Source organism: Nicotiana tomentosiformis, chromosome 1 (genome assembly GCF_000390325.3).
Source record: "Nicotiana tomentosiformis chromosome 1, ASM39032v3, whole genome shotgun sequence".
NCBI lineage: Eukaryota > Viridiplantae > Streptophyta > Magnoliopsida > Solanales > Solanaceae > Nicotiana > Nicotiana tomentosiformis.
The window spans coordinates 156,578,370-156,595,293 of NC_090812.1; the positions used below are offsets into that span (position 1 = coordinate 156,578,370).

The following is a 16,924-nucleotide window of genomic DNA, read 5'->3' on the forward strand; positions in this document are numbered from 1 at the left end:
GCTTTCTAGATGGACAGTATGATGCAATAGCAAATTTAAGTAATTAAAATCCTACAGGCATGATATCTATTGAGCATGGTGCAGATTGAAAGGGGTGTTATTAGCATTCATTCCCTATATGCATGATATCTAATAATCAAACAGAAACAAACATAAGAGTAGGTAAAATATTTAGTCAAAACGATCATGCTTTTAAATAATGTGCATGTATTAGGCAAGTTAAGTGAAATGTGTGATTTTCTATATGCATGGTTTCTAAGTCGAGAAAGCAGATTTTATACATCCAATAGGCATGCTTTCTAGTGGATAACTGAGTAGTCATGCAGAGTGCTCTACTTCATATGGATATGTTGTCTATAACCACGCAACAGTAGACATAGCGTCTGAATAGTAAACAAGTAAGGTGTGTGTGTGCGCTTTTCCTAATATCATAATTTCTATAGGGCTCATGTAGTCGAACAACACATATAGCAAACAGAATGTCAAGTCCTATAGGCTTGTTATCTACCCATGGCATGTAGATATAGAATCTTACCCATTCCCTTTTCATTAATACCCCAATTGTTTATACAAAGTATTATTACAGGCCCAGATTAACAAATAAAATAGTAATACTACATGGCAATAGACAAGCCTATAGTAGGCCCAAATAAACAACTAAATACCCAGCCTTGCTGGGTCTTCAACATTTCCGGCCTAGCATACCACATGATCACCAGTCCATAAGGGAGTTCAAACCCATTTAGTGAGCCACAACACCAAATATTGCATCATTTGGAATCAACACAATACATGATAGGGAGGTAGGGTATTAGAGATAGTTTTTTAGAAGTTGAAGAATGACTAGAGCCTAACCCTAGTGTGTCAGAGTTCACAAGGGTCTCAATTGGACCCCGAGCAGTGCTCACACTAGGGAGGCCAACAATAAATCCTAGATAGCCTTGGCTTTCAGCCGGCTAAGAATAGGGAGTTCAGAATAACATAAGTGATAATGAGGGAGAGTGGACAATAACTGAGGGACAGAACTGAGGGGTACAAAAAATAGTCAAGTTGGGCACATAAAGCAAATAATCAAACAGGCTTTAGGTTTTAAGAACACATTTAGCAAGATTTAAAAGAACAAGTTCAATACCTAGTGCAAACAGGTTTGCAGGATTGGAGTGCACAGACTCATAACAGGGAACATGTCCAAATTATGTTAAGTACGAATGCTAGTGTCACAAGATAGCCATGTTAACTTCACATGAAGTAGCAGAACAACATTTAGACATAGTAGGGAAGCACAAATTATGACAACATACTGGTGGATCAAGTGAGCCAAAACATGTTGAGCGGTATATTAACTGAGAACTAGTCATGATTGATAGAACATGATCTTGACACATAATTAAAATATACTACATATGCAAGATTGCCATTATAGAGATTCAGAACAGAAAGGGAAGATAAACTCATGGCATAGAGTAAGTGTAAGCATTCAAATATGACCTAATATACCAATTAATCGAAAGGGAGTTCAAATTATGCATATGGAGCATATTCAAATAACAGAATGGACAACCTTAAGCAGGATTAAACACCAAGAGATGTCAAGCAGTAACACATTGGCTAAACAAAATTAAGAGAATCTTGATTACTCGAACTAGGCTTAGGCATGTTTCAGATAACCAACATAATGAAGTCAAGATTAGAGACCAAAACTTAAAGTAAAGCAATCAGGATTGCATACAAGAATAGCCCAGAAAAACACATTAAACTACAATCTTTAGAAGCGAAAACATACGCAAATCATAGGTAAATAGGGAGGAAGTGACAAAGTTTAGCAACTCACCAGTTAAGCAAAAAACAAGAAAGAACAAAGTCCACAGTAGCAAGAACCCAGAATTTCTGGCCTCGGCTTTCAGCCGGCCAGGAACCAGAATATAGAACAAGAGTATTTAGAGAACAAAGAACGACAACTTCAGTTATTTTTAGTAAACATTCACGATTCCAGTCCGTCTCAAATGGGAATGGGGAGGGTTTTATATAGTAGTAGAAATTAACATCCAAATAAGGAAAATCATCAATCAAACACGAGAAAGGAAAGAATCATCACATGCAATCAAATCAGTAAGGAAAAGACGAAAACAATCTCAAACCCTAATTTTAGGGAAAGTGTAAAATCGGCAGAAAATCTAAAATAAATGAAAGGTAAAACTCACATGTTGCATAGAATAAGATGAACATAGACAGAAATTCCTTTCAAAATCAAATAATCTAACCAGATTTGGTTCGATTTAAAAGAATCTGAAACCCTAATTTTAGGGTGTGTCGGAATCATGGAAATACACAGAGATTCATACCATAAAAGAACAAGAATGAACATAGACAAAAAAAAGTCAAGGAACTAAACCAGCTTTGGTTCGAAGTTGATAAGATCTGCTTGCCATGTTTAGGCAAGTGGTATAGAGAAAGGGTCCAGTGCCAAGGGGGAGTCGAATATGGCAAGAAGTAACCGTATATTTTCCATGTCCGATGGGATTAGGAGAGAAATTTAGGGGGAGATGGCTAGTGTTTGGGCAGAGAGAAGGGGGAGGTTTGAGAGCATTCAAAGGCGGCGGGTGGTGAAGAGTGGTTAGGGTTAGGGGCGTAGTAGGTTAATTAAAAGGGTAGGAGTAATATGGGTCATTGATCTTAGAGATCAACGGGCGCGATTAGTTGTGGGTTCTGGGTTGGGTTAGTTAAACGGGTCGCAACCGGGTATGGGGGTTGGATTAATTGGTCTTGGTCCAGGGGTAATTGGGCTCGGATTGGGTAGTTTAGGTCCGAAATTAAGGAATTTAGGGCTAGATTTTAAATTTCCAATATTTAATAAATAAATAAATAACATATAATTTGTGCATGAAAATGATTAAAAATAATTATTTAACATTATAAAAATATAAAAAGTTATTTTCTGCATAAATAATGTAATTATACATGCATATGGGCAATTATTGCAAAATGTGCAATTTAGCCCTGAAAATTGCAAATGTAATTATAAGAAATGCCCTAAAAATATTTAAAACCTAATATTGGTATAAATGATAAGTTTAAATGATTAGATCCTCATAAACATAATTTGGAGGGTAATTATTAGATATTTATATAATAAAATGCAGAAATAAATTGATTTAAAGCCTTTAAAAATCATGAAACATTATGAAAATACTTGTGTATGCTTATAAATCAAGTGACTATGCATATGCACTATTTTAAAAGTATATATATGTATATTTGTAAAATATGAGGGAAAAATTGGGTATCAACAATTGGTTTAGCATCTTTCATGCCAGACCTCTCCAAGACTTTCTCCAAGTACTTCTTCTGGGTTAGAAATAGCCTATTGGCTTTTCGATCTTTTTTGATCTCCATGCGAAGGATTTTCTTAGCTGCTCCCAAATATTTCATCTCAAATTCACTTTTCAGCTGACTTTTCAAATTGTGAATATCTGTTAAATCCTTAGCAGCAATGAGCATGTCATCAACACATAATAATAGGTACACAAATGAACCATCATTTTACTTCCGGAAGTAAACACAACTATCATACATGCTCCTCGAATAACCATGACCCAACATAAAGGAATCAAACCTTTTATACCATTGTCTTAGAGACTGCTTTAATCCGTACAAGGATTCCTTCAACAAGCAAACATGATCTTCTTTTCCTTCAATTTCAAATCCTTCGGGTTGATGCATGTATATTTGTTCCTCAAGTTTTCCATATAAGAAAGTTGTCTTAACATCAAGTTGTTCTAATTACAAATCATACATGGCAACGAAGGCAAGAAAAACACGAATAGAGCTATGTTTAACAACAGGTGAGAAAATATCATTAAACTCCACTCCTTGTACCTGACTATAGCCCTTTGCAACTAATTGTGCCTTATACCTCGCATCTTCAACCCCTGGAATGCCATCCTTTTTCTTGAAGACCCGTTTGCAACCAACAATTCTTTTTCCTGATGGCGGCTTCACAAGAGACCAAGTACCATTCTTGTGGAGAGACTCAATTTCTGCATTCATTGCAATCAACCACTTGGCTGAGTCATCACCAGAAATTGCTTCTGAATATTTTGATGGTTCTCCAATTTCTTCAGTTTCCTGTGCAACTAAAAAAGCAAATGCAACATAATCTCTAAACCTTTATGGTTGTTTACCTTCTCTTCTTGGTCTATGTTTGGCTATAGAATATTCCTCTTCTTCTGGTTCAACTTCAGGAGTCTCAACTTCAGGAATTTCAGCTTCTGTCTCAACTTCAGGAGTTTCAACTGTATTTTGCTCCAATTTGATGAGCTTGGCTCAGAAGGAATGTTAATCTCAATCTCCACCTGGTTTTGTGTACTCTTTCCTTTATCTGTATTACAAGAACTAGAAGACTCTTTTCTAGAATGTAACATAGAGGATTCATCAAAGGTTGCATCTATTCTAATTATAAATTTTGGTGTCATGGGATCAAGATACCATAGTCGGTATCCTTTCACCCCAGATACATACCCAAGGAAAATGTACTTTTTAGCCCTTGGCTCTAATTTTTCATCATTAAAATGCATGTATGCAGGGCAATCAAATATCTTTAAATCAGAATAATTAGCAGGAGTACCTAAACACATTTCCTCTGGAGTCTTAAAGTTCAAAGGTGCAGAAGGAGCTCGGTTGGCAATATAACAAGCTGTAGAGATAGCTTCTGCCCAAAAGGCGTTTGTCAACTCAACATTTAAAATCATGCAACGAGCCTTTTCCAAAAAAGTTCTATTCATCCTTTCTTCCACACCATTTTGCTGAGGTGTCATTCTCACAATACGATGTCGAGCAATTCCTTCATTCTTGAAAAATTCGTTGAATTCATCATTATAAAATTCCAAGCCATTATCTGTTCTAAGCCACTTAACATGTTTTCCTGTTTGCTTTTCAATCAAAACTTTCCATTGTTTGAAATTTAAGAAAACATCACTTTTATTTTTCAGGAAATAAACCCAAACTTTCCTTGAATAATCATCAATGAATGTTAACATATACCTGGCACCACCTTTTGATGGGGTACGTGAAGGACCCCAAAAATCTGAATGAATGTAATCCACAATACCTTTTTTGTTCTATGAATTGCTGGAGATTTGAAGCTGACTCTTTTCTGCTTCCCGAATACACAATGTTCACAGAACTCCATATTTCCGGTATTTAGGCCACATAAGAGACCTCTTTTGCTGAGGATGGAAAGACCTTTTTTACTTATATGCCCCAATCACATATGCCACATTTTGGTGATGTCAGAATCTGATTTATCTGATATTGAAACTGCAGCAGCACCTGTAACAGTAGATCCCAAAAGAGTATACAATGTACCAGGTCTGCGTGCTTTCATGATCACAAGAGCACCATGAAATATTTTCAGAACTCCACCTTCACCTGTGTACTTGCACCCAAGAGATTCTAGAGTGCCGAAAGAGATGAGATTTTTTTTCAAGTGAGGAACATGTCTAACATCGGTGAGAGTTCTCACCACACCATCGTGCATTTTGATTCAGACTGTACTTTTTCCAATAACTTTGCAGGAAGCATTGTTGCCCATCAAGACAACTCTACCTCCAATAGATTCATATGTGGTAAATAAATCCCGACTGGGACACATATGATAAGAACAACCCGAATCTAAAATCCACTAATTGTTTGATTTGAAACTATTATTAGCTGCTAAAAAAATAGTTCCCTCAGTCTTATCAGCAGCTACACTTGCTTCGGCAGTGTCAGTATTTTTGTGCTCATTTTTCTTTTCTATATACTTTTCTTTGTTTTTCAATTTAAAGCATTCGGAAATAATGTGACCTTTCTTATGACAATATTTGCACATGACATTTCTGTATCTGGATTTTGACCTTGATTTAGGTTTCTCACTACTTGAATCTTTCTTATTGGATCTACCTCTTATGAATAAGCCTTCCCCTTGGTTCCCACTAGTTTCCCCAGTAATATCTCTATCTATTTGTTCTTTTGATTTCAAAATAGATTTGATATCTTTATAAGAGATATTATCATTTCCATAAAGCATAGTATCTCTTATATGTTTAAACGAGTGGGGTAAGGAAACAAGCAATAACACGGCTTGATCCTCATCTTTGATTTCAGCATCTATGTTGCTTAAATCCATAAGAAAGAATCAAAAGTATCAAGATGTGTAAGTATATAGGTACCTTCATCCATACGAAAAGTGTAGAGTTTTTACTTTAGGTAAAGTCAGTTTTCTACTGTTCTTTTCATATATAGGGTTTTAAGCTTTTCCCATATGCCTTTGGATGAGCTTTCTGCTGCAACTTCACGCAAAACCTCATTTGAAAGATTTAAAACAATACCTGTTTTTGCCTTTTTGTCTATGACGGCAAACTCCTCGTCCGTCATTTTATCCGGCATCTTCTCCTTTTCTTGCAGTGCCAAATCTAAGCTATCCTGAATTAGGATTGCTTCCATATTTAATTGCCACATTTCGAAGTTTGCACTTTGGTCAAATTTCTCAACATAAAACTTTGTTAGAGTCATTTTGGCTATTTAAACTAACCCGGTTAGATCTGGCTCTGATACCAATTTGTTAGGATCGGGTTACCGGGTTGTGCGGAATTTAGCCAAATAATGTTATAATGACAATAATAAAGACAATGCAAGTTCATAATAACGGCAATTAAAGAAGATAAAGAAGACACAAATTTAATGTGGTTCGGTCAAGGTGACCTACGTCTACAAGCAGAGAGGAGCAATTTTACTATACCAACAAGAGTACAAAAGAGAGTACAAAATTAGAGTAAATACTCTAATTAGTCCCAAATACCCCAAGAGAATAACCTCATAAGATCACTCCAAAGAAATGGTTCACACAAGTGTTTCTCAACACTCACTCTCTTACAAAATACACTACAATGAAATAAATGAGGAGAAAGAAAGACAAGAGTGAAAAGCTCTTGAATTTGTGTGTTTTCAAATGAGAAGAAGCTACTCTATTTATAGCAAGAAATCCTTGGCCTAATAGTGGATATTATGTCAGGAAAATGTCATAACAATTTGGCCATATTACACAGTAGGATGAATCATTCTTCTTAATCAAGACAAGAAGATCACGTTTTTCATGGTCGGGTTTAACTGGAAAAGAGTACAAATATTTATTGATTCATTAGAGAGACTCTTAGCAAAGTGGTTTTCATTCGTCAAACATTACCTTTGTGATCTGTTATGATATGTTGGAAAGTAAACCTGGAAGTGGTGCAATCAAGTGAAAATCATTAAGCAGAAGATTTTGTTAGAACAAATAAATCTTAATCGAGTGAAGCCTAAAACTACTGCCATCAAATCTATGCAGACTAATCCACAGTAGAGAAAGAATTACTCGGGGAAAATCAAGTTTCATAAAATGTATAATACGTATAGCTTAGTGTCAATCTGAAACTTACATCCTACTATATGTTGAAATTGTCAAAAGTCCCACATCGATGGATGACGATTTTGAATGGGAATTTCACCCTATAAAAGGAGGCCTAATGTTTAGGATTTAAGAACACCTCTCATTTGCCTTTTATCTTCTTAAGGCATTTGTATCTTCTCTCTTTAGTATTATTTCACTTGTAATTTTGGAGTGGAATAAAATATTGATTGTGTCCGAGGAAGTAGGCAAAATTGGCCGAACCTCGTAAATTCTGGTGTTCTTTTATTGTTGTCTTATTGTCTTGTTTATTATTTAGTGGTTGTCATAATTTTTGGTATAGTAGTTGTGACTCATTCACACTATATACATTTGGCTTCCGCAACAATTGGTATCAGAGTCAAGGTACTGTCTAAGTATGCTCTGTGGTTCCAGCATAGTCTGATCTTCCACATCAGAAAAGATCTATCTTGATAACTGAGTCAAGGTTCTGTCTGAGTATGCTCTGTGGTTGCAGCTTAGTGTGATCTTCCACACCAGAAAGGAAATAATCTTGATTTGTGTCGTCAACTACTAAATAATATTTGTGTCAAAATGGGAGACAATAAACAAGAAGAATCTACATCAAGTGTCAATAATACGTCATCGTTGGCATCTTCGCTTATGACAAGAATTGTGTCAAATGCAAAATTTGCGGTAGAAATTTTTGACGGGTCAGGACATTTTGGGATGTGGCAAGGCGAGGTTCTAGATGTTCATTTTTAACAAGGGCTAGATCTTGCCATTGAAGAAAAAAAGCCAGATGTTATTGGAGAAGAAGATTGGAAAATACACAGAGATTCATACCATAAAAGAACAAGAATGAACATAGACAAAAAAAAGTCAAGGAACTAAACCAGCTTTGGTTCGAAGTTGATGAGATCTGCTTGCCATGTTTAGGCAAGTGGTATAGAGAAAGGGTCCAGTACCAAGGGGGAGTCGAATATGGCAAGAAGTAACCGTATATTTTCCATGTCCGATGGGATTAGGAGAGAAATTTAGGGGGAGATGGCTAGTGTTTGGGCAGAGAGAAGGGGGAGGTTTGAGAGCATTCAAAGGCGGCGGGTGGTGAAGAGTGGTTAGGGTTAGGGGCGTAGTAGGTTAATTAAAAGGGTAGGAGTAATATGGGTCATTGATCTTAGAGATCAACGGGCGCGATTAGTTGTGGGTTCTGGGTTGGGTTAGTTAAACGGGTCGCAACCGGGTATGGGGGTTGGATTAATTGGTCTTGGTCCAGGGGTAATTGGGCTCGGATTGGGTAGTTTAGGTCCGAAATTAAGGAATTTAGGGCTAGATTTTAAATATCCAATATTTAATAAATAAATAAATAACATATAATTTGTGCATGAAAATGATTAAAAATAATTATTTAACATTATAAAAATATAAAAAGTTATTTTCTGCATAAATAATGTAATTATACATGCATATGGGCAATTATTGCAAAATGTGCAATTTAGCCCTGAAAATTGCAAATGTAATTATAAGAAATGCCCTAAAAATATTTAAAACCTAATATTGGTATAAATGATAAGTTTAAATGATTAGATCCTCATAAACATAATTTGGAGGGTAATTATTAGATATTTATATAATAAAATGCAGAAATAAATTGATTTAAAGCCTTTAAAATTGGCCGAACCTCGTAAATTCTGGTGTTCTTTTATTGTTGTCTTATTGTCTTGTTTATTATTTAGTGGTTGTCATAATTTTTGGTATAGTAGTTGTGACTCATTCACACTATATACATTTGGCTTCCGCAACAATTGGTATCAGAGTCAAGGTACTGTCTAAGTATGCTCTGTGGTTCCAGCATAGTCTGATCTTCCACATCAGAAAAGATCTATCTTGATAACTGAGTCAAGGTTCTGTCTGAGTATGCTCTGTGGTTGCAGCTTAGTGTGATCTTCCACACCAGAAAGGAAATAATCTTGATTTGTGTCGTCAACTACTAAATAATATTTGTGTCAAAATGGGAGACAATAAACAAGAAGAATCTACATCAAGTGTCAATAATACGTCATCGTTGGCATCTTCGCTTATGACAAGAATTGTGTCAAATGCAAAATTTGCGGTAGAAATTTTTGACGGGTCAGGACATTTTGGGATGTGGCAAGGCGAGGTTCTAGATGTTCATTTTTAACAAGGGCTAGATCTTGCCATTGAAGAAAAAAAGCCAGATGTTATTGGAGAAGAAGATTGGAAAATACACAGAGATTCATACCATAAAAGAACAAGAATGAACATAGACAAAAAAAAGTCAAGGAACTAAACCAGCTTTGGTTCGAAGTTGATGAGATCTGCTTGCCATGTTTAGGCAAGTGGTATAGAGAAAGGGTCCAGTACCAAGGGGGAGTCGAATATGGCAAGAAGTAACCGTATATTTTCCATGTCCGATGGGATTAGGAGAGAAATTTAGGGGGAGATGGCTAGTGTTTGGGCAGAGAGAAGGGGGAGGTTTGAGAGCATTCAAAGGCGGCGGGTGGTGAAGAGTGGTTAGGGTTAGGGGCGTAGTAGGTTAATTAAAAGGGTAGGAGTAATATGGGTCATTGATCTTAGAGATCAACGGGCGCGATTAGTTGTGGGTTCTGGGTTGGGTTAGTTAAACGGGTCGCAACCGGGTATGGGGGTTGGATTAATTGGTCTTGGTCCAGGGGTAATTGGGCTCGGATTGGGTAGTTTAGGTCCGAAATTAAGGAATTTAGGGCTAGATTTTAAATATCCAATATTTAATAAATAAATAAATAACATATAATTTGTGCATGAAAATGATTAAAAATAATTATTTAACATTATAAAAATATAAAAAGTTATTTTCTGCATAAATAATGTAATTATACATGCATATGGGCAATTATTGCAAAATGTGCAATTTAGCCCTGAAAATTGCAAATGTAATTATAAGAAATGCCCTAAAAATATTTAAAACCTAATATTGGTATAAATGATAAGTTTAAATGATTAGATCCTCATAAACATAATTTGGAGGGTAATTATTAGATATTTATATAATAAAATGCAGAAATAAATTGATTTAAAGCCTTTAAAATTGGCCGAACCTCGTAAATTCTGGTGTTCTTTTATTGTTGTCTTATTGTCTTGTTTATTATTTAGTGGTTGTCATAATTTTTGGTATAGTAGTTGTGACTCATTCACACTATATACATTTGGCTTCCGCAACAATTGGTATCAGAGTCAAGGTACTGTCTAAGTATGCTCTGTGGTTCCAGCATAGTCTGATCTTCCACATCAGAAAAGATCTATCTTGATAACTGAGTCAAGGTTCTGTCTGAGTATGCTCTGTGGTTGCAGCTTAGTGTGATCTTCCACACCAGAAAGGAAATAATCTTGATTTGTGTCGTCAACTACTAAATAATATTTGTGTCAAAATGGGAGACAATAAACAAGAAGAATCTACATCAAGTGTCAATAATACGTCATCGTTGGCATCTTCGCTTATGACAAGAATTGTGTCAAATGCAAAATTTGCGGTAGAAATTTTTGACGGGTCAGGACATTTTGGGATGTGGCAAGGCGAGGTTCTAGATGTTCATTTTTAACAAGGGCTAGATCTTGCCATTGAAGAAAAAAAGCCAGATGTTATTGGAGAAGAAGATTGGAAAATACACAGAGATTCATACCATAAAAGAACAAGAATGAACATAGACAAAAAAAAGTCAAGGAACTAAACCAGCTTTGGTTCGAAGTTGATGAGATCTGCTTGCCATGTTTAGGCAAGTGGTATAGAGAAAGGGTCCAGTACCAAGGGGGAGTCGAATATGGCAAGAAGTAACCGTATATTTTCCATGTCCGATGGGATTAGGAGAGAAATTTAGGGGGAGATGGCTAGTGTTTGGGCAGAGAGAAGGGGGAGGTTTGAGAGCATTCAAAGGCGGCGGGTGGTGAAGAGTGGTTAGGGTTAGGGGCGTAGTAGGTTAATTAAAAGGGTAGGAGTAATATGGGTCATTGATCTTAGAGATCAACGGGCGCGATTAGTTGTGGGTTCTGGGTTGGGTTAGTTAAACGGGTCGCAACCGGGTATGGGGGTTGGATTAATTGGTCTTGGTCCAGGGGTAATTGGGCTCGGATTGGGTAGTTTAGGTCCGAAATTAAGGAATTTAGGGCTAGATTTTAAATATCCAATATTTAATAAATAAATAAATAACATATAATTTGTGCATGAAAATGATTAAAAATAATTATTTAACATTATAAAAATATAAAAAGTTATTTTCTGCATAAATAATGTAATTATACATGCATATGGGCAATTATTGCAAAATGTGCAATTTAGCCCTGAAAATTGCAAATGTAATTATAAGAAATGCCCTAAAAATATTTAAAACCTAATATTGGTATAAATGATAAGTTTAAATGATTAGATCCTCATAAACATAATTTGGAGGGTAATTATTAGATATTTATATAATAAAATGCAGAAATAAATTGATTTAAAGCCTTTAAAATTGGCCGAACCTCGTAAATTCTGGTGTTCTTTTATTGTTGTCTTATTGTCTTGTTTATTATTTAGTGGTTGTCATAATTTTTGGTATAGTAGTTGTGACTCATTCACACTATATACATTTGGCTTCCGCAACAATTGGTATCAGAGTCAAGGTACTGTCTAAGTATGCTCTGTGGTTCCAGCATAGTCTGATCTTCCACATCAGAAAAGATCTATCTTGATAACTGAGTCAAGGTTCTGTCTGAGTATGCTCTGTGGTTGCAGCTTAGTGTGATCTTCCACACCAGAAAGGAAATAATCTTGATTTGTGTCGTCAACTACTAAATAATATTTGTGTCAAAATGGGAGACAATAAACAAGAAGAATCTACATCAAGTGTCAATAATACGTCATCGTTGGCATCTTCGCTTATGACAAGAATTGTGTCAAATGCAAAATTTGCGGTAGAAATTTTTGACGGGTCAGGACATTTTGGGATGTGGCAAGGCGAGGTTCTAGATGTTCATTTTTAACAAGGGCTAGATCTTGCCATTGAAGAAAAAAAGCCAGATGTTATTGGAGAAGAAGATTGGAAAATACACAGAGATTCATACCATAAAAGAACAAGAATGAACATAGACAAAAAAAAGTCAAGGAACTAAACCAGCTTTGGTTCGAAGTTGATGAGATCTGCTTGCCATGTTTAGGCAAGTGGTATAGAGAAAGGGTCCAGTACCAAGGGGGAGTCGAATATGGCAAGAAGTAACCGTATATTTTCCATGTCCGATGGGATTAGGAGAGAAATTTAGGGGGAGATGGCTAGTGTTTGGGCAGAGAGAAGGGGGAGGTTTGAGAGCATTCAAAGGCGGCGGGTGGTGAAGAGTGGTTAGGGTTAGGGGCGTAGTAGGTTAATTAAAAGGGTAGGAGTAATATGGGTCATTGATCTTAGAGATCAACGGGCGCGATTAGTTGTGGGTTCTGGGTTGGGTTAGTTAAACGGGTCGCAACCGGGTATGGGGGTTGGATTAATTGGTCTTGGTCCAGGGGTAATTGGGCTCGGATTGGGTAGTTTAGGTCCGAAATTAAGGAATTTAGGGCTAGATTTTAAATATCCAATATTTAATAAATAAATAAATAACATATAATTTGTGCATGAAAATGATTAAAAATAATTATTTAACATTATAAAAATATAAAAAGTTATTTTCTGCATAAATAATGTAATTATACATGCATATGGGCAATTATTGCAAAATGTGCAATTTAGCCCTGAAAATTGCAAATGTAATTATAAGAAATGCCCTAAAAATATTTAAAACCTAATATTGGTATAAATGATAAGTTTAAATGATTAGATCCTCATAAACATAATTTGGAGGGTAATTATTAGATATTTATATAATAAAATGCAGAAATAAATTGATTTAAAGCCTTTAAAATTGGCCGAACCTCGTAAATTCTGGTGTTCTTTTATTGTTGTCTTATTGTCTTGTTTATTATTTAGTGGTTGTCATAATTTTTGGTATAGTAGTTGTGACTCATTCACACTATATACATTTGGCTTCCGCAACAATTGGTATCAGAGTCAAGGTACTGTCTAAGTATGCTCTGTGGTTCCAGCATAGTCTGATCTTCCACATCAGAAAAGATCTATCTTGATAACTGAGTCAAGGTTCTGTCTGAGTATGCTCTGTGGTTGCAGCTTAGTGTGATCTTCCACACCAGAAAGGAAATAATCTTGATTTGTGTCGTCAACTACTAAATAATATTTGTGTCAAAATGGGAGACAATAAACAAGAAGAATCTACATCAAGTGTCAATAATACGTCATCGTTGGCATCTTCGCTTATGACAAGAATTGTGTCAAATGCAAAATTTGCGGTAGAAATTTTTGACGGGTCAGGACATTTTGGGATGTGGCAAGGCGAGGTTCTAGATGTTCATTTTTAACAAGGGCTAGATCTTGCCATTGAAGAAAAAAAGCCAGATGTTATTGGAGAAGAAGATTGGAAAATACACAGAGATTCATACCATAAAAGAACAAGAATGAACATAGACAAAAAAAAGTCAAGGAACTAAACCAGCTTTGGTTCGAAGTTGATGAGATCTGCTTGCCATGTTTAGGCAAGTGGTATAGAGAAAGGGTCCAGTACCAAGGGGGAGTCGAATATGGCAAGAAGTAACCGTATATTTTCCATGTCCGATGGGATTAGGAGAGAAATTTAGGGGGAGATGGCTAGTGTTTGGGCAGAGAGAAGGGGGAGGTTTGAGAGCATTCAAAGGCGGCGGGTGGTGAAGAGTGGTTAGGGTTAGGGGCGTAGTAGGTTAATTAAAAGGGTAGGAGTAATATGGGTCATTGATCTTAGAGATCAACGGGCGCGATTAGTTGTGGGTTCTGGGTTGGGTTAGTTAAACGGGTCGCAACCGGGTATGGGGGTTGGATTAATTGGTCTTGGTCCAGGGGTAATTGGGCTCGGATTGGGTAGTTTAGGTCCGAAATTAAGGAATTTAGGGCTAGATTTTAAATATCCAATATTTAATAAATAAATAAATAACATATAATTTGTGCATGAAAATGATTAAAAATAATTATTTAACATTATAAAAATATAAAAAGTTATTTTCTGCATAAATAATGTAATTATACATGCATATGGGCAATTATTGCAAAATGTGCAATTTAGCCCTGAAAATTGCAAATGTAATTATAAGAAATGCCCTAAAAATATTTAAAACCTAATATTGGTATAAATGATAAGTTTAAATGATTAGATCCTCATAAACATAATTTGGAGGGTAATTATTAGATATTTATATAATAAAATGCAGAAATAAATTGATTTAAAGCCTTTAAAATTGGCCGAACCTCGTAAATTCTGGTGTTCTTTTATTGTTGTCTTATTGTCTTGTTTATTATTTAGTGGTTGTCATAATTTTTGGTATAGTAGTTGTGACTCATTCACACTATATACATTTGGCTTCCGCAACAATTGGTATCAGAGTCAAGGTACTGTCTAAGTATGCTCTGTGGTTCCAGCATAGTCTGATCTTCCACATCAGAAAAGATCTATCTTGATAACTGAGTCAAGGTTCTGTCTGAGTATGCTCTGTGGTTGCAGCTTAGTGTGATCTTCCACACCAGAAAGGAAATAATCTTGATTTGTGTCGTCAACTACTAAATAATATTTGTGTCAAAATGGGAGACAATAAACAAGAAGAATCTACATCAAGTGTCAATAATACGTCATCGTTGGCATCTTCGCTTATGACAAGAATTGTGTCAAATGCAAAATTTGCGGTAGAAATTTTTGACGGGTCAGGACATTTTGGGATGTGGCAAGGCGAGGTTCTAGATGTTCATTTTTAACAAGGGCTAGATCTTGCCATTGAAGAAAAAAAGCCAGATGTTATTGGAGAAGAAGATTGGAAAATACACAGAGATTCATACCATAAAAGAACAAGAATGAACATAGACAAAAAAAAGTCAAGGAACTAAACCAGCTTTGGTTCGAAGTTGATGAGATCTGCTTGCCATGTTTAGGCAAGTGGTATAGAGAAAGGGTCCAGTACCAAGGGGGAGTCGAATATGGCAAGAAGTAACCGTATATTTTCCATGTCCGATGGGATTAGGAGAGAAATTTAGGGGGAGATGGCTAGTGTTTGGGCAGAGAGAAGGGGGAGGTTTGAGAGCATTCAAAGGCGGCGGGTGGTGAAGAGTGGTTAGGGTTAGGGGCGTAGTAGGTTAATTAAAAGGGTAGGAGTAATATGGGTCATTGATCTTAGAGATCAACGGGCGCGATTAGTTGTGGGTTCTGGGTTGGGTTAGTTAAACGGGTCGCAACCGGGTATGGGGGTTGGATTAATTGGTCTTGGTCCAGGGGTAATTGGGCTCGGATTGGGTAGTTTAGGTCCGAAATTAAGGAATTTAGGGCTAGATTTTAAATATCCAATATTTAATAAATAAATAAATAACATATAATTTGTGCATGAAAATGATTAAAAATAATTATTTAACATTATAAAAATATAAAAAGTTATTTTCTGCATAAATAATGTAATTATACATGCATATGGGCAATTATTGCAAAATGTGCAATTTAGCCCTGAAAATTGCAAATGTAATTATAAGAAATGCCCTAAAAATATTTAAAACCTAATATTGGTATAAATGATAAGTTTAAATGATTAGATCCTCATAAACATAATTTGGAGGGTAATTATTAGATATTTATATAATAAAATGCAGAAATAAATTGATTTAAAGCCTTTAAAATTGGCCGAACCTCGTAAATTCTGGTGTTCTTTTATTGTTGTCTTATTGTCTTGTTTATTATTTAGTGGTTGTCATAATTTTTGGTATAGTAGTTGTGACTCATTCACACTATATACATTTGGCTTCCGCAACAATTGGTATCAGAGTCAAGGTACTGTCTAAGTATGCTCTGTGGTTCCAGCATAGTCTGATCTTCCACATCAGAAAAGATCTATCTTGATAACTGAGTCAAGGTTCTGTCTGAGTATGCTCTGTGGTTGCAGCTTAGTGTGATCTTCCACACCAGAAAGGAAATAATCTTGATTTGTGTCGTCAACTACTAAATAATATTTGTGTCAAAATGGGAGACAATAAACAAGAAGAATCTACATCAAGTGTCAATAATACGTCATCGTTGGCATCTTCGCTTATGACAAGAATTGTGTCAAATGCAAAATTTGCGGTAGAAATTTTTGACGGGTCAGGACATTTTGGGATGTGGCAAGGCGAGGTTCTAGATGTTCATTTTTAACAAGGGCTAGATCTTGCCATTGAAGAAAAAAAGCCAGATGTTATTGGAGAAGAAGATTGGAAAATACACAGAGATTCATACCATAAAAGAACAAGAATGAACATAGACAAAAAAAAGTCAAGGAACTAAACCAGCTTTGGTTCGAAGTTGATGAGATCTGCTTGCCATGTTTAGGCAAGTGGTATAGAGAAAGGGTCCAGTACCAAGGGGGAGTCGAATATGGCAAGAAGTAAC

At 35.9% G+C, this 16,924-nt stretch overlaps 2 protein-coding genes and 7 long non-coding RNA genes across 14 annotated transcripts in view; 7 read left to right on the forward strand and 2 right to left on the reverse strand.

Moving 5' to 3' along the window:
• Positions 1-16,924, reverse strand: part of LOC104091629 (putative disease resistance RPP13-like protein 1) — a 251,621-nt gene that overhangs the window by 193,215 nt on the left and 41,482 nt on the right. The gene's annotated exons all lie outside the window — the stretch shown is intronic.
• The window catches only part of LOC104091630 (uncharacterized protein At2g27730, mitochondrial-like), a 171,435-nt gene that overhangs the window by 106,188 nt on the left and 48,323 nt on the right, over positions 1-16,924 (reverse strand). The gene's annotated exons all lie outside the window — the stretch shown is intronic.
• On the forward strand, positions 7,515-8,126 carry LOC138894759 (uncharacterized). Its single transcript, XR_011409107.1, has 2 exons — positions 7,515-7,828; positions 7,911-8,126. It is a non-coding gene; the product is annotated as an uncharacterized lncRNA (long non-coding RNA).
• On the forward strand, positions 9,113-9,543 carry LOC138894789 (uncharacterized). Its single transcript, XR_011409108.1, has 2 exons — positions 9,113-9,245; positions 9,328-9,543. It is a non-coding gene; the product is annotated as an uncharacterized lncRNA (long non-coding RNA).
• Positions 10,530-10,960, forward strand: LOC138894827 (uncharacterized). Its single transcript, XR_011409113.1, has 2 exons — positions 10,530-10,662; positions 10,745-10,960. It is a non-coding gene; the product is annotated as an uncharacterized lncRNA (long non-coding RNA).
• LOC138894851 (uncharacterized) lies at positions 11,947-12,377 on the forward strand. The gene is made up of 2 exons (XR_011409117.1): positions 11,947-12,079; positions 12,162-12,377. It is a non-coding gene; the product is annotated as an uncharacterized lncRNA (long non-coding RNA).
• Positions 13,364-13,794, forward strand: LOC138894877 (uncharacterized). Its single transcript, XR_011409120.1, has 2 exons — positions 13,364-13,496; positions 13,579-13,794. It is a non-coding gene; the product is annotated as an uncharacterized lncRNA (long non-coding RNA).
• On the forward strand, positions 14,781-15,211 carry LOC138894909 (uncharacterized). The gene is made up of 2 exons (XR_011409122.1): positions 14,781-14,913; positions 14,996-15,211. It is a non-coding gene; the product is annotated as an uncharacterized lncRNA (long non-coding RNA).
• On the forward strand, positions 16,198-16,628 carry LOC138894938 (uncharacterized). The gene is made up of 2 exons (XR_011409143.1): positions 16,198-16,330; positions 16,413-16,628. It is a non-coding gene; the product is annotated as an uncharacterized lncRNA (long non-coding RNA).